The sequence below is a fragment of the Hibiscus syriacus genome, unplaced genomic scaffold (genome assembly GCF_006381635.1).
Source record: "Hibiscus syriacus cultivar Baekdansim isolate YM2019G1 unplaced genomic scaffold, ASM638163v2 tig00011079_pilon, whole genome shotgun sequence".
NCBI classification, from domain to species: domain Eukaryota; kingdom Viridiplantae; phylum Streptophyta; class Magnoliopsida; order Malvales; family Malvaceae; genus Hibiscus; species Hibiscus syriacus.
The window spans coordinates 635,187-653,582 of record NW_024062242.1 but is presented as its reverse complement, the minus strand read 5'-3'; the positions used below and the strand labels follow the sequence as shown (position 1 = coordinate 653,582).

Sequence of the window (18,396 nt, the reverse complement as noted above, 5' to 3'; positions counted from 1 at the left end):
CACGGGTCTAAGAAGCTTCGGTGGAAGTCAAAGGAAATTTGGGGGGGGGAACAAATGTTTCTTTAGCCCATTGCAAAAATGTCAATGAAATAATGTTAAAAGAAACTACTTAGCCTCGTTCTTCATGAACAAAGTTATATATTTCGACATGCATCAAATTCTCACAAATACCAAAATGACATCAACAGAACAATTTCCTTACCGATCAATTAGATCATGTGCTTCTAGGCTCATTTCATCTGGCACACTTGGCCAAGGTATGTTGCGGTTGAGAATATTATCAAATATTGTCTAGAACCAAAATATGGAAGAAAATTAAAGTATGGAAGAGAAACAATTTAAAGCCGAAATTTCCAAGCGGATAGCAAATTAATAATTTTAGCAGGCATTTTAGGAAATCCTATATAGTTCAGAGAATAAACAATCTTTAAAGAGAGAAAAAAAATCCTTAAAATAATAACATTAAAGTACCCAGGAACATCAGTTTTTGAGCCTAAAGATTAAGAAAAGCAATAAAGTTCCTTCCAGTTCAGGAATCTGAAGTCCAAAACTGAGCAGAAGTGAGTAATATACCGCTATAGCTGCCATGTAGTTTTGACTCAACCAAACAGAAAATAAACCCCCTTAATTGCCCAAGGTGCTAGAAAAAACCAATACTATATATGTGCTCTTTTGTTTACTTCTAATATTTTCTCAGTAGCTTCCATCCCTGCAAAGAAAAGAACCTCTGGAACACAAAAGTATACCCAACAAATGGCATAAGACTTGTGTATTCAGACCCATGTACTACCACAAGAAAGTTGTGAAGGCAACTAGCATTGAGAATTTTGAATTGATGTCGACCAAAGATATGGCTGATTTTCCATCCTCATTGACCAAACACCTAGAAATATGTCTGTCACTCGTCTAGAAATAGCTTCATTCTTACAAAGCCACATTCTCAATGCAATCTGGATAAACACTACTTACAAAAAGCATAAAATAAAAGTAAAAGGGAGCAGAAACAACCGGTGCTAGCAAGAACTAGAACAGCTAGAATCAAGATATTACTTGCGGATGTTCTGCATTGAAGGGTGGAATGCCAACAATCAGTTCAAACAAAATGACACCCACAGACCACCAATCCGCGGTTGCACCTGAGGAAAATTAGGTAATATGGTAAAATTACATATCTAAACAGGATCAATCAAAGAAGAATTGCATAAGCATATCAGGTAGAAACGGAGAGGCAACCAATCAGCCACCATAGGACTTGATGAAATTATTACCAAGATATCAGTAAAAAATCTTTTGATCAACAAATAACTTGGATCAAGGTTGCTTGAGCTTCTAACTTGACCTCTAAGGCAAACAGGAGACTAAGAGATAATTAAAGCACCTTAAACTAAAATGAGTTATACAAACCATGTCCTGTTCCCAAAAGGATCTCTGGTGCCAAATAGTCAGGTGTCCCAACAGCAGACCGTTTCTTCCGCCTTTCTTGCTGGTGCTCAGATGTAGATAAATGAGGCTGCTCATCATCGAGTAGAGATGTGCCGCTAACTGCTGGACCGGATAAATCATCAGTGCTGTTGATGAGTCCAACCTTTGAAAGCCCAAAATCTGTCAACTGAAACAAAGGAAAATTCAACTATTAGTTTGAAAGGGTATCATACAAATTAAAGAGGTCAGAAAATGTTCGCACTAAAGAAGTAATATTTCAGTACCCTCATTTGCTTAACAAATTATCATCTCGAAATAAATATACAGTACCTTGACCACTCAATCACATCTCACCTTTGCACATGAGTTTCAGTTTTCCCTAATTAACCAGTACCGTACAAGACATTTCAACTTGGCATTGTAATATCAATAAATCTCATAAATTATGAAATAACAGCAAAGAGAATGTCAATAAAATCAACTGTAAATAGAAATATGATATTCAGCTTTAGACCCAAAAACAAATGATATTTTCTATTGTGACTGTCAATAATGACACAATTATAATTACTGAAAACAACGAAGTAAAAAAAGTACGCAATGTGCATCTTCTAATACCCATTAAAAAGAAGGGAAACAAGGAAGGTAATATTAAACCAGCACCTTGATATGACCATCATGTGCAATCAACAAATTATCAGGCTTCAAATCGCGATGAACCACATGCAGAGAATGTAAATACTCCAAGGCAAGCACCTGTAAAAACATGTATCTATTATTTTACACTATAAATAACATAGAAAAAGAATTCAACTAACGCAAACCAAAATATATTATAGATTTAACCAGAAATTGTATATACAAACCCCAAAAAATTATGGCCAAAAAGAACCAAAACTTACTACTTCCGCTATGTACACACGAGCAACCTCTTCATCCAAGCAGCCTAAATTTCTCAACAATGAATATAAATCTCCTCCATTTAGATATTCCATCACAAGATACAAATTCTCACGGCAAGTAATGAATAGAAAAATCGAACCTATACAGCACATAGATGATAGATTAATGTAAGAATAAGGTAACAATCCCAAAAGGAAAAGTCAATTCTTTGCAAGCAAGGCCTGCTCACCACAAATGGGTTGCGGACTGAAATCAAAATATCGCGCTCAGCTAATATACTTTCAACTGCGTTCTTACGGATCATATTTGCTTTCTTTAGAACCTGAACCAAACAGAAAAAACATTTTTATTGAAAATTAAACCCATCTTCATTCTCATTAACAACAGAATAATTAAAATAAGATGAGGGGCCCAAACATGGAACAGCAGAAATATAGAGGGGAGTCGCACAAAAACGAAGCAGGAATTGCCTTTAACACAAAAGGGATTCAAAGGGCTGTAGTACAATACAAAAAGAATAAAACAATAAAGCCAGAACAAAACAGGGTAAGAGAAAGCAGGGAACCTAATTAAATTTTAGATAGAAAAATTCCATGGGCATTGCTGCAAAAAGAAAATAGATTTTTTTTATACACCCATTGCTTTGAAAGATTGAAAATGTGAGGAAAGAAAAAACAATTAAAAAAAGAATATCTTTTTACCATTATATCCTTTGTAAGGGAAGATGAAAAATAAAATGTGAAAAATGACGACAGTCTTCTAAATAGACAAACTTGATTCACACCACTCACGTTTAATTAGGGAGTTACTAAATTAGTAAACCACCTTCACATATATTCAGGACAGAGGAGCTTGAAGTCTGTAAGAAAGTGAGAAGGCTACTAAATATGCATCACAATACCAAAGATGCCTTCAAGTACTTTTACTTATTCATGATGAAAACTCAAGAAGAATCGACTAAAAGCAGACAAAACAATCAAAAGCTTTAAAAAGAAGAAGAGAGTGCCACAAATTGAGGAAACATTAATATGATAATAAACAAGGACTATTATATTCATTGATAAAAAATATCTTAGGGAAAGAAAATAAAACTCGGTACCTTTATAGCAAAAAGATCCCCCGTTGTTCTCTTTTTAGCTAAGAAAACACGTCCAAATGCCCACGACTAATTGGTTTTATTATCTCAAAGTCATCTATGGAGGTACGATCCTTAGATGAATGAACAGGGCTAGTTCTCAAACTACGAACCACATCATCCTCTAAAGGAGCATCTTCATCAATAATGGTACTTGTTATATCAACCTTTTCATCATCGACTAGCTCACAAAGCTGCAAGTACTTCTCCCTAAACATTGAAATCACAAATTAATAACGAAACCACAACAAACTCAATTAGCACCTTTTGCTCAAATTCAAATGTTCTTTACAATTGAATGTTCAGTAAAATTTTCATCACATGGCTAAATTTTAATTTTTTGAGTGCACTTACTACATTGTCCTTATAATTTACAAGTGTCAAAGTATGTGCCCCAAGGAATGTGTCAACGAATATCAGCACATACCTGATCAGTTTCTCAATGCGTGCCCCAAATGTTTCTACTGTAAGTGCATCAAATTTCCTGCAGTCTATGACGACTCTCAAGTCTTCAAGACAAGATAGCAAATATGGCATGGAACAATCATCAACCAATGGCGTATTTGCTACACATCTGGCAATATCAGCAAGTTCATTCATCTGCATGGCATGTAAGAAATTATAACTTGGCACTGCTACAGTAAGACCAAAATACACTCAACTAGATATTAAAAAGTAACACCTCACAGGTCCACAGAACCCAGACTCTTCAAAGCAATATGTAATGCATCAGCAATGCATAGAGTTGTATTTGCAAAACTGAACAGAAACAAATTAAGAAGAAATATATCATCTTAAATACTTTATAATTTATCTTCATAAGCAACTACAGGCAGTCTAAAACTGGTATAATCTATCTGCATAAGCAACTACCGGCGATCCAATGCTGGTGCATAACAGTTGTATTTGCAAAAATTTAACCACAAATTACAAATCAAAAAAAAAGAAAAAATTGTCTTTTATATAACAAGTATTTGAAACAAACAAAAGGAAAAGCATAACAGGGAAGGAGAGCTGTGTATGGATGGAAGGTCAAGGGAAGGGAACTATAAACTTGTACAGAAAATATCAAAAAGCATACTATTTCATTGGACTCTTCCAATTTACTACCTTTCTATCTTTCGGATCCCTATTACGGTACTCAATAAACTAAACTCTATCATGGCATCGTTTCTATGGGGGGATCAACAGAAAAAAAGAACATTCATTGGGTCAAATGGGAATTGGTGTGTAAGCCAAAGAAGTTGGGGGGTTTAGGATTCCGAATCTATTGCTATTAAACAGGGCTCTTATGGGGAAATGGGTGTGGAAATTTGCTGCAGAGAAAAAATCTTGGTGGAAATCAGTTGTGTGTTGTGTTTACAATATGGATCCTAATTCAATGATGATCCGGAATACTTGGACAGCTCGTACTTCTTGGATTTGGAGAGGAGTTGTTAAGAACTTCTTTTCAAGTGATGCTTTTGGGGACTGTTTTAGAGAAAATTTGTGTTAGAGCTGGAAATGGAAAAACAGTGCAGTTTTGGCATGATGTATGGTTGGGTTCGGTTTCTCTGAAATATAGGTTTCCAAGATTATTTGCTCTTTCGAATAACAAAGAGGGTAAGGTTGCAGAATTCAGATTGTATAACGATTTGGGTTGGGTTTGGGATATTCAAACAAGAAGGAATTTGGTGGATTGGGAGGTTGAGCAGTGGCTGCAAATTATCTCTCTGTTGAATAGCTCTTCATTGTCACTATTAGAGGAAGATTGTTGGATTTGGTTGGGAAATGGAGATGGCTATTTACTGTAAAATCATGCATGAAAATTTATTTTGATAGAGAGGGTAATGATGATTTAGAAGGTAATTGGGAAAGGTATGTTTGGAAAGGAGTAGCTCCACCACGAGTGAAATCTTTTGTTTGGCAACTTGCTCATCATAGAGTTGCGGTGAAAGAGGAACTGCTGAAGAGAGGAGTTACAGGGGTTGAAGACACTGTCTGCCCATTGTGCAAGAAGTGCAATGAGTCGGTCTCACATTTGTTTTTGCATTGTGATGTGGTATGGGATTTGTGGGCTAAATTTTTAAAGTTATGAAATGTTGTCACGATCAGAGGAGAAGCGATAAGAATCGGAGCAAGAGAATTGGGGAAATCAAAGAAAGGGTTAGGGATTTGGAATTGGGACTGGACCTAACATGTTTTACAGCCTCTAAGGATAAGAAATATCTAGCTTAGCTGTGCAGGTGGTTACTCAGTACAACCAGGACTACCAGCTGTAGGGTAAATATGAGAACACTGTAATTATATAAACCATGTACTAGAGAAGGAGAAAGTATGCTTTTATTTAATGAATTCTAAGTTTCTTGAATCTCTTCTTTTCTCTCCTTAATCTTAATTCTCTCAATTCTTCGTCTAAATTCTTCTCTAATCTCCTAGGGTCATAACAATTGGTATACAGAGCCACAACTCCTGGCAAAGCAATGGTTGCATACTCTGTTTTTTCTGCGATTGAAGACTTATCAAAGCTAGTGAAGCAAGATCAGTACTGGAGACAAAGATTGCAATGAATAAGGGTCGTTTGGAGCAGATTCTAAGGAACTTGACAGGAAGGACAAACCAGGAACCACTAAGTCTGAAAACTGAGCAAATTCATGGAGAGAAAAAAATGGGTCAGCTTTCACTTGGTGAGTCTAAATCCTTCTTTACTCCTAAAAAAATATTATCAGTGACAATAGACGAAACATATGATGTTTCACAAGTGTTCGATAAAATGTCAGCAAGAGTAGATCATGTGGTATTCCCATCCATCACCGGTTCCATGAAGGTTGATTCACGACTGCAGCAGAAACAAACCATAGAAGATTACAAGGTTGTTATGAGGGCTGAGTTAAATTTTGAACAGGGACATCAACTTCAAAATCAAATGAAGATTACAAATACACTAAGAAAGAGAATCGCCCCTTATTATGATACAGGATGGAGGGTTGACCATTATCAACTGAGGAATATTGGAGATGCAAACGTGGAAGCCAAAAATGGGAAAGAATTGATGACAGAAACTGAAACGGGGTTGGTTCAGAAAACTATCGATGCATGCTTTTACCAACACTGTCTCAATTTGCAACCTAATCATTCCCAAGCACTTACCAACCTGGGGAATATATATATGGAATGGAACATGGTTGTTGTTGCTTCTTACTATAAGGCTACATTGGCTGTCTAAACATTCTGCCTGATACTGTATGATACTAATGGCTTTCTGGAAAAGAACCGAGATCCTCTGAACTCGGGATTGGTCCAACTTCTGTCATCCTATAGTGGCCAATTGCCACAATCATTTGCCAAAAAAATGCTTGATCAGTCTTTGAAACCAGTGATTTCTTCTGAATACACGGAGCTAATTGTTGTTACGAAATTCAAGGGCCAATTTTTCGAACTAATGCACCAGTTAGAGAATACAACACCTCACTTTATTCGTTGCATAAAACCAAATTGCAAGCAGGTCCCTGACAAGTATGAAGAGGAGGTTGTCCTGCACCAACTTAGATATTGTGGAATTTTGGAGGTTGTTAGAATCTCAAAATTAGGATATCCAACTCGAATGACACATCAGAAGTTTGCATAAAGGTATTGGTTCCTACTTTCGGAGACCAACACACCTCACTATCCATTAAGCATTTCAGTTGCTCTTCTAAAACAATTTAACGACCTCCCTGAAATGTATCAAGTTGGCTATACGAAACTGTTTCTTCGAACCAGACAGATCGATGCATTGGAGCATAGGAGAAAACAGGTGTTGCGAAGAGTAATTGGGGTTCAAAAGTACTTCCGCGGTCACCGAGCTCGTTGCCTTTTCCTTGAGCACAACAAAGGAGCAAAAAAATATACAATCACTTGTTTGTGGTGAAAGTATCCGAAGAAAGTATGCTATTGAGGCCAATAAGTGCTCAACATTTGCTTCTCAGTTACTTGATGAGCAGTTGACATCAGTTGTATATTTACAATCTGTAATTCGTGGGTGGTTAGTTCGGAGAGATTTTGATAACAAGCATAATTCAAAACAGTTGAACCATCTAAGCATAAAATCTAAACGAAGGACTGGTAGGAAGGTTTCTGAGGCAAAGGTATTCCCCACGGTTGACATGGAAACACCACACGAGCAGCAGATTCAAGTTGTCCCTTCTGTTATGGCAGAGCTTCAAAGAAGGGTACTCAAGGCATAAGTAAATCTGGCTTCTGCTTATAAAGACAGTGGAGATGTGGAAACTGCCGTCAAAAGTTATAAGCAGGCACTGTTTTTTTGACCTAATTTTCCTGAAGTTAATTGTAACCTCCTACATACATTACAGTGTGTGCGCAACGGGGAGAAACACGATAAAATGTTTACTAAGGTTGAAGGAATTATCCGAAGGCACATTACTACGTCAGTTCATTTCAGTGTGCAACCTTTCTATGCCATAGCATATCCTATTGATCCAATGCTTGCCCTTGATATAAGCCTTAAATATGTTGTTCATCGGTTCATAATTGCATCACGTTTTGCATGCTGCAACCCATTGTATCAAATGGATCCTGAAATCTTTAACACTTGGTGTAATATTCTCAAGTGCATACCAAATAGTGCACATTGGCTCCTTAAATTTCCAGCTGCTGGAGAAATAAGACTGCGAGTGTATGCTGCTGCAGAAGGAGTACAACCAGACCAAATTATTTTCACTGATGTGACCATGAAACAAGAACATAGTAGGCACAGTGCTTTAGCTGATCTATGTCTTGACACGCCTTTATGCAATAAATATACTACTGGCACAAATGCGTTATGGGCTGGCTTACCTATGGTGATTCTGCCTCTCAAAAAAATGGCTACAAGGTTTGTTGGATCACTTTGTCTAGCTACTGGTTTGGATATGATTGTGCATAGTATGAAGGATTACGAAGAAGGGGTGGTTGAATTCGCATTAAATAGACCAAGGCTCCAATCTCTCACCAGCAAGCTCAAGGAAGTTTGTATGACATGGTCGCTTTTCGACACAGCACACTGGGTGCAAAATCTGGAGAGAGCATACTTCACAACGATTATTGAGGGCATGATAGGATATGTTCATCTTCCAACTATAATTCTCAAACCCAAGGAAGACATGAATCAAAGGTTTAAGGCATGGGGTGTGAAGGCACAAAGCAAAATGGAAATTTATAGAAATTTGAAGGTCGGGGGCCGAGTTTACTTGAAATTCCAGTCTTACCATCAACCTCACTTGCTCTTCGAAAGGGATTAAAGCTGGTAGCAAGGTTCTATGGTTCTATAGTGATCGACAAATGTAGGGAGCAGGAGCACAATCAGATACAGTGGATGAAATTAGGACTGGAAAACGTCACGATGGTAAATTATATTGTACTTCCAGCACAATTCTCATATTTTGATCCTTGGGGACAAGGATCATTTCGTGGGGAGGGTATTGTCACGATCAGAGGAGAAGCGATAAGAATCGGAGCAAGAGAATTGGGGAAATCAAAGAAAGAGTTAGGGATTTGGAATTGGGACTGGACCTAACACGTTTTACAGCCTCTAAGGATAAGAAATATCTTGCTTAGCTGTACAGGTGGTTACTCAGTACAACCAGGACTACCAGCTGTAGGGTAAATATGAGAACACTGTAATTATATAAACCATGTACTAGAGAAGGAGAAAGTATGCTTTTATTTAATGAATTCTAAGTTTCTTGAATCTCTTCTTTTCTCTCCTTAATCTTAATTCTCTCAATTCTTCGTCTAAATTCTTCTCTAATCTCCTAGGGTCATAACAAATGTTTTCTTTGTGATTCCTGGTAAGTTGATGGATTTCTTAATTGCATGGGATGACCTAGTTCCGAGATCTCACATATGGAAGTTTATTCCAAGAGCAATGTTGTGGTCTGTTTGGAAATGTAGGAATGATGTGATTTTTCAGAATGGGAAGGTAGATTCTGCGCTGTTGTTCTTCATTACACGATTCAGAATTGTTTCTTGGTTTGAAACTTCATTTAAGGATGTTCATATTCATTTTGATTCTTTGATGGGGGATTTAAAATTAGCGGATCAGCATGGTAATATGAAAAAGAGGTCTCTTCCTTCTTCTAGGTGGAGTCCTCCGAAAGGATTCTTAAAAGTTAACGTAGATGGTGCAATGGTCAAAGGTTGGGATAAGGGTGGAATAGGTGGCTTGATTAGGGATGGCAGTGGTTCGGTGCTTGGGACGTTTTCAGAGAAGGTAGGGGGAGGTCCTCCTTTACTCGCAGAGCTATTGGCGATCAATAGAGGGTTGATTCTTATTAATGAAGTTGAGTACTTTCCAAGTCAGAGGTTCATTTTGGAATCGGATTCTTCTAATGCTCTGAAGTGGATTAATAATCCAAACCTTAGTCCTACTTTGTTTCAATCCTTGGTAAGGGATATAGCTACCATTGTGGAGAGGAAGGGTATTATCATGAGGCATATTTTGAGAGTATCAAATTGGGAAGCGGATGAATTAGCTAAAGCTGGTATAGGTTGATTTTTAGGTTTGTGTAATGCTTAAAGGTGTTATGCCTTGGTTATTTTTATTAAGGGAGTATTAGGGTGTGTTAGTTTACAGAATTATGGTTAATTTGTTATGTAAGGAGTTGTTAGTTGTTGAGGTGTGGAGGTGTATTATTGTTCTCATTAATAAAAGTTAGAGGCGCTCTTTTCCTCCTTCCAATGTCCTTCATGTTATGTTTGTAACATGTAGGATATGAAGGGGGTTTTTAATGAGGCCTTATTCTATCAAAAAAATACTATTTCATTGGACATATAGCAGTACACAACAATTTCTGCTGTTCCAAAAGTAGGTAAGTCAATCTGAAATAAATGGGCAAAGAGATACCTGTGGAAGATCCTCTTGCTCAGAGAAAGCACCCCTGCCTGACAATAACAAGTCTATCGGACTTGTTCTCGGTGTCACTAAAGGAGATCTAGGAGTCATGCTTCCGGCAGATGATGTTGTCATTCCTTGATCAGACTTCTGACCAAAGCGAGTTTTACATGATATGAAAGGCAAACCCTTAAGGTCATCCATAAAAGCTGAATTATCAGCTTCAGGGAAACAATCAAGCATGTCTTCTGAACCTCTCCTTGACCAATCACTTAGTTTAGGAGATAGAACATCAGATTCTTCAGTCACACTCGAATTTGATGCTTTTGCAACATCTGGGCTCCCTAAGTGTTGGATATCCTTATTAGCAAAGGAGTCTGCCATCTTCTCAAGTGTTTCAGCAATTCTTAAAAGTCGTTCGTCAACACTTAAGCCGTGCTGATCACATCGATCAGCAACTGCACATATTCTTGAGTGATCTTCCACATTTGAGGTGGGAACCTCCTCCTCACAAATGCGGCATATTATAGAATTTTCTTCAAAAACGTCAGGTTGATCTCCCCAATAACCCCAAGAAACTTTGTGTTGATGCTTAGAAGACTGCCCTTGAGATTCTTTTGCAGCAGGAAGCTCCTGAAGTTTAACAGAGGCCATGTCTACATCGGAGGCTCCTGTTCTTTTCAAAGTTTCAATCATACTATTATTCTGCTCCTTGATAACAGTAGCTTCCTTTGGTCCTTTTTGACAGAAGTTGGGAGTTTCTTCCAAGAAGCTATCCTGTCTCTGCTTGCAGGAGACTCCAAGTTCTTTGGAGTGTCATCAGTGGGAGTAACAAAACCTCCTGGCATTCCAACATGGTCCTTACTCCAATCCAAAGCATGTTGCTCCTGACTATAAGATTTCTTAGATGAGGTTGCTTTTGATGCCTTTGATGAACTCAAACTTTTTGCTTCTCTTAGGACGCCTGAAAAACTTTTCTTATCTACAGGATGCAGGACTCTAGATTGGCGAAGTTGTATTAAAGGTTCATCCTCAGCCAACCCACTTTCTTTGTGGAACTGCAACAATCTAGTACACCTTGTGAGAATGAAAAGCATCCGGGTATAAAGATGCTTCAACACGCATGGAGGGAGTTCTTGACGCTTATCATCTAACTCCTGAACAATGCCTTCACACTGAAGCCAAAACTCTCCAGGTGGTGTCATAGCACAGCTTCGAGCCAAAACCAGCAGATCCTCAATAGTTTCCTGCCACTCAGGATGACTGTCGACAATTTTTTCTAGAATTCCAACCAGATCTGCAGCAAAAACAGCCAGATCAGAGTTCACTTCCTCCTTTGCTTTGTCAAATTTTGCTCGAATCACAACCAAGACTTCCTGCATAAAACAAAAATCTAGTTAGGAACAAAAAACTGCATGAAAATAGTAGGCAAGAAATAGAATCAATGTACCTCCACATTGTTTAAGCGACGAGGTTTCCAAAGTGGAAAAGGTCGTACACCTTTGGAATTCAATTCATGGGAAAAGCTCTTAATATCAACAGGAAACCTCTTCTGAGGACCACTTGTAACACGAAGGATAGCTTGAAAACGGGGCGATTCATATTCTTTTGGGTTATCACAATCATATGAAGTCTGGGAAAGAAATATTCAAATAAGCAATAACACTGTAACAAGTTAAAACTTAAAATGCTAAAATAGACAGTCACCACTAGTAATGAGTAACAGTAAGGTAAGGATCAATGAAAATACTGATATACCTTTGGTGTACAAAATTCTGAACTTTTTAAGCCTCCAGAGTGGCCCAATGATGACTCATTTTGCCCTGGTAACGGAGTTCAAGGTATCAAAGCAACGTTTGAGAAAATAATCACAACAAATTTCCAGCAAGCCTTCATGCAGTGGAATCATTTCATTATTAAACAGTATTATAAATAAACGGTAGTCTAAACCCTAAAAGTCCTTAAAAAATTAAAAGAAATGTTATCCTGGTTAAAACAAAAAAGAGAAACTAAGAAAATGTACTCAAGAGAAATTTTGCAACTTGAGAGAAATGCATAACTAGAAAAAGTGGTTGGGTCTTTCTATGTGACATTAGGAAGAAAGAAGAAGATAACTAGATAACCCTGAGTCTATTTAAACCAAATCATAAGTGGGGTACTTCAAAGTAATATTAAAGTTCAGAACTCCAGATAAGCTGAGATGGGGCAATGACTGTTAAAACTAAAAAAACTTTGTTACATAAGAAGCATCTTAAAATAACTAACAATTTGAACTGGCAATAAGAGAAAAACAATTATTTCATATCCCTTTAATTGTATCACTTCTTAGGGAATGAAGCAGGGTTTAATCTTCTTTGATTCCTTTCGATAGTGCTTTAAGAAACGTTTAATTATTGAAAGTGATAGCAAGTTGTCTGTGGAGTGGGTAAAGAATCTGGATAAATGTTCAGATGTGTTTGTTACTATTGTTAAGGATATTGCTGATAGGTTAAGAGTTTTGGAGGGTCTTATTTGCTAGGTAGCTAGGACAGCAAATATAGAGGCTGATGGATTAGCTAAATTTGGTATTGGCTAAGTTAGGGAGTTTCAGCTTCGGTGATTTTTTCTTTTTGTTTCTCGGGCTTTCAGTTGTAAGGGGGATGATCTTGGATGTAGTCTACTCTTTGTAATATTTTTTTATCAATAAATTTGAGACACTCTTTTCCTCCTTTCGCTGATTAAGGAATTCCAGTAGACATTCCTCTAATCATGAAGGGGTTTTTTAACGAGAGCTCATCTTCTTATAAAAAAAAGGGAATGAACTGAAAAAGAAGGGACTAACAAGAAAAGAAAGAATTTGTCAAATTACATGCGGCTGCTGAAAATATTAAGCATTACGGCATATCAACATATAGGGGAAATTCCCTTTAGTGCTCCCAAAATCAATAGCATCGACGCTATCCTTTCCTGGAAGGGTTGTCTTGGTGAAGTCTATCCTAACTGTGTTGCCGATTTACTATATGTCTTTGTTCAAAATGCCTTCTGGTGTTCGAAAAAGGTTGAATTCAGTTTTGATGAATTTTCTATGGGTGAGCACGACTCAGAAAAATAGAATTCACTGGGTAAATTGGTCGCAAGTCTGTAAACAAAAAGATTATGGGGGTTTGGGTATCACGGATTTAAATCTAATGAATAGAGATTTATTAGGAAAATGGGTTTGGAAATTTGGTAGCGAAAAGGAGCTTGGTGGAAGTGGATGGTGTGCTCTAAGTACAATTTGGATAGAAGGTTAATTCTATTGGATAAAAATATGTCTTCCCATTCTTCTTGGCTTTGGAAATGAGTATTCAATAACTTTTGGTGGAACGATGCTTTTGGTCTTTGCTTCCGCAATCATCTTCTTCTGCAAGTTGGGAAGGAAAATTTCATTTTGTTTTGGCAGGATAGATGGCTATGCAACATTCCTCTAAAGATAAAATTTCCCAGGCTTTCTGCTCTTTCGGTTAATAAGGATGGGGTTATTGCGGAATTTGGGTTGCTAATCAATGGTAGATGGGTATGAGATATCCAAATGAGGAGAAATCTGATGGATTGGAAAGTTGATCAATAGATTGAATTATTGTCGATATTGGATAATGATAGTGTTGGATCGGTCGCCGATGATTGTTGTGTTTGGAAAGGGAACGAGGAAGGTGTATACTCAGTTAAATCATGCATTAATGTAGTTTCACGATTATCTGATCCGGATTTGTCTTGGTCAAAGCTTGTTTGGGTTAGAATTGCACCCCCAAAGTGGAGGCATTTTTATAGCAGGTTTTTAACCGGAAAATGGCGGTCAAATCTATTTTAATTAGGCGAGGTGTAAGTGGGATCGAGGATCTCTTTGCCCGTCGTGTGGCTCGGAGCCTGAGTTTGTTTGTCATTTGTTCTTCTCATGCAGGATAGCTTCGGGAGTATGGGTTCAGTTTTTAAGTTTGTGGAATCTATGTTCAGCCTTGCCTAATAATCCCAAGGAGTTTATGTACTATTGGGTTGATTTAATTCCGAAAGCTGATATTTGGAAATTCATTCCGGGTGCTGTAATGTGGTCTGTATGGAAATGTCGAAATCAAATGGTGGTTGAGAATGGAAGGTTGGATCACACTCTACTATTTTTTTTTTGGCTAGATATAGGGTGGCTGCCTAATTTTCGGCAAAGAAATCCAATTTTCTTGTTCCCCTAGATTATCTTGTGGGTGATCTAACTTTGACTGATTTGCACACTAGTTTGTTGAAGAGAATTCCTCCCTCGCCATATTGGTGTCCCCCTCGACCGGGTTGGTTTAAAGTGAATGAGGATGGGGTTGTGAGATGTGACTGGAGGTGCAGTGGTATTAGTGGATTGCTTAGGGATGCTGAAGGTAAGCTAGTGGTGTCCTTTTCGTTTGCGTCTGGACCAAGTCCTCCAGTCCTTGTTGAGCTCAAAGTAATTCAAGCTGGTTTGAATCTTTTTTTAGATTCGAAGTGGAGTGAAAAGAGGCGTCTTATTTTGGAAAGTGATTCTTCTAATGTTTTGAATTGGATTAAAAATCCAGACGCAAGTAATGATGCGTTTATTCATCTGGATAAGGAAATTGCCAAGAGCATGCTAGATTATAATGTGATCATTAGGCATGTTCAGAGATGTATTAATTGGGAAGTAGATGGTTTTGCTAAGTCTGACATAGGGTAATATAGGGTGTTTCTAATTGGATGTGTAGGATGAGTGTTTTTGAGGATAGAGGTTTTGTTTTGTGGGGAAGGTTGTAATTAAGGTGGCTTTTATCTAGGATGTACTTTCTGTTTTAGAAATAAAATGTGGGCACTTTTTCCCCCTTCCAATGTCCGTTAAGATACCTATGTAGCTTGACGGTTAAAAAGAGTTTTTTTAACGAAGCCTCTTTCCTATAAAAAAAATCAATAGCCCATTGTAGAAACAGAGTTTTCCGGTTCTAGTAAACAAGGTTTTTCGATTCTGAAATTATTTTTTATTCAAAGAACAATTGCATATTACACAAGAGGATACATGGGATTTTTATATACATGAATTAGAGACTTAGATAAAATAGGAGTTATCTTTCTACAAATTAGGAGATAGTCTTAGAGATAAGTTAGGATTCAAAGTTTAACTTAAACACTACTTACACTCCCCCTGAAGTTGGGGAGTAAATATTATGAAGACCAACTTGGATGGAATTTCGTCAAAGGTAATCCTTGGAAGTGCATTGGTCAATACATCTGCTAGCTGGTTTTGTGAAGGGACGTAGTTTAGTTTCACAGTTCCGCCATTTACTTTTTCTACAATAAAGTGTGTCAATCTCCACATGTTTTGTTGTTCTATCGTGGAACACCAGATTCTTTGCAATGCTTATCGCAGATTTGATGTCACTCTAAAGTTCAAAATTGTTGTTGTCGCACATCTCTAGTTCAGTTAAGAGTCTTTGAAGCCAAATTCCTTCACACATTTCGAGTGCTATCGCCCTATATTCTTTTTCTGCACTGCTTCTGGAGACTACTGCTTGTTTCTTGCTTCTCCATGTCACTAGGTTTCCCCTCACAAATGAGCAATATTCGTTGGTTGACCTTCTATCTGTTAATTCTCCAGCCAAGCTTGAATCTGAGAAGATTTTAATTGTTCTGCCTTCACGTTTTCTGAAAATAAACCCATGTCTAGGTGTCATCTTTAGATATCTTAATATTCGATTAACTGCCTCCTGATGTTCATCTCTGACGACTAATACCATGTAGAAACAGAGTTTTCCGGTTCTGGTAAATAGGGTTTTTTGATTCTGAAATTATTTTTTATTCAAAGAACAATTGCATATTACACAAGAGGATACATGATATTTTTATATACATGAATTAGAGACCTAGATAAAATAGGAGTCATCTTTTCTACAAATTAGGAGAGAGTTTTAGAGATAAGTTAGGATTCAGAGTTTAACTTAAACACTACTTACACCCATCACCCATTTCTACATCTACTAATCATCCATCCACATATTTTACTTTCTATTTTAAGCTGAAGAATACCCAGAATTCAATAAAAATCCTGTTTAGCATGGCAACCAGAGGCAACCAAGAAAGGCCTACTAGAGTGCAATATAACATAAAATGTGAATCAATAGGATCACAAGTGCTAATATTTCTTTATTCAACATTATATATCTAACCATTGTGATCAGAAGGAAACATATCACACACATTTAGCAATTCATTTTCACATTAAAAATCGAAGGAATATTAACTGATATATATGAAACTACACAGAAATCATGTAAGCAAATCATATACCTACCGTGACATGCCAGCTGTCCAAGAACAATGTAAAAGAGTATGGTAAAAGTAAATACTGTAACCTAGTCCATTGCATATCTTTTATCATCTCCGTGTGACTACAATAAAGCTAAAGCAACTTTATCTGACAACATGTTCATTCACATCTACCCAATGCCAAAAAGAGGGTGAGAGGAGTAAGAGCAGTTAGGAACTTCAAATTATTTTAGCATATTAATCTGTGCTAGAGTGTAAAATTCTAAAACATCACTATCTCTCAAAAAGTTTTATAAGGCACCAATTAAAAAGAACTTTCACAACTTATTACACCTCAGGGTAAAGTAAACCTTCCCACTCACTCTGCCTAGCCTTCTCTAGCTACACCTTTTGGTTCTATGGAAGAATAGTTCAGAGCTTTAACTACATTCTAAGACTGGGTAATCCTAAACAGTTGATGGAAACATAAAGAAATTGTTTTAGCATCTAACTAGTCACCAAACAAAAAAATCCAGAATCAAGTCCCGGAATAGAGGAGACAACAAAAACAAATAACAGATAGCTATAAAACAACAATACCGCCACTAAAGTATCATCAATGGCATAATCGAAACAACAATTATATCAGAAACACAATAAACAGTAATGATTCAAAGTAAGAACACTACCAGCTTCTGAAGACGATTCCCCGTTCTGCAACCGGGACTTCCCTTGCACACCGGGACTCTGCTCTCTTGAGTTCCACCCACCACCACCACCATCATTTCCAGTCGACATACTATTCGAATTACTCACATTATCAGGCAAACTCTCTGGCACCAGCCTCTTGTTCAACCCGTCTTTCTTCCCGGATTTCGAGGAACTACTAACGCCTCCGCTGCCACCACCAATACGTGAACGTCGAGGCTTCGACAAGTTACTGGCTCCGAGCACAGAAGCCGCAGCACTTTTCTCACCTCGGAAACTGAAAAAAGTTTCCCGCGGCAAGGGTCCGGAGCGGGTTTTAATCCGATTTAGCCCCAAGGAAGAGGCCAGCAGGGGCGACTCAGAGGAGGCCCCGTCCTTGGCATCGGGCTTCTTGGATGTAGTAATAGAAGAAGAGGGCTTAGAAGGTGGGGTTTGGGGTAGGAGTTGTTTGGGTTTGAGGTCCTTGCTTCTAAGTCCATCTTTGACTTGGGTTTCCTTGCAAGCAAAGGGACTGGAAAGGGAGGTGGAAGGGGGACTGGGGGTATATTGGGAGTCGAGCTTTGAGGTAGAAGCTTTGGGTTTCTTCTTGTCGGATCGGATGGGGGAATTGGAAGTAGATCGAGGGCTGTTCGATCCGTCGGCACTAGAAGAATCCGATTTCTTTGAGGAGGAAAAGAAGAGCTTGTTTTTGAACACCATTTTTTGTTCAACATAAGGATCGATGAATGAAAGCCGCCGCTAAATGATTCTTCCTCCAACCCCAACCATTTATTTCTCTTCAAAAAAAGATTAAAAAGAAAATATTTTTGTTGGTGAAAGAAAAAGAGGGAAAGGTTGAAGAAATGGGATTTTGTTCAAAGGCTTGAAATTGAAGAGAACGAACAAGAATGCGACATCAAAGGGGCGAAGTAGAAGTTGAAGTAGATGGATGGATCGGATTATGGATAACATTTAATAGAAAACCGAACCGGAGCGATTGGATCAATAATCCAAATTTTGACCGCTAAGGTTTAAAGGTAAAAGAATGTTGAAAGGTACACTACACCAATCCCTCACATTTTTTAAATTAATTAGGTTTAATTTTTTTCACCGAATTAAAAATTCCAATCAATTAAATATCAAATTGAAA

At 37.7% G+C, this 18,396-nt stretch overlaps 1 pseudogene; it reads right to left on the bottom strand.

Moving 5' to 3' along the window:
- LOC120204567 overlaps window positions 1-18,164 on the bottom strand; it is a 32,746-nt pseudogene extending 14,582 nt beyond the window's left edge.
- Between the last annotated feature and the right edge of the window lie 232 nt (window positions 18,165-18,396).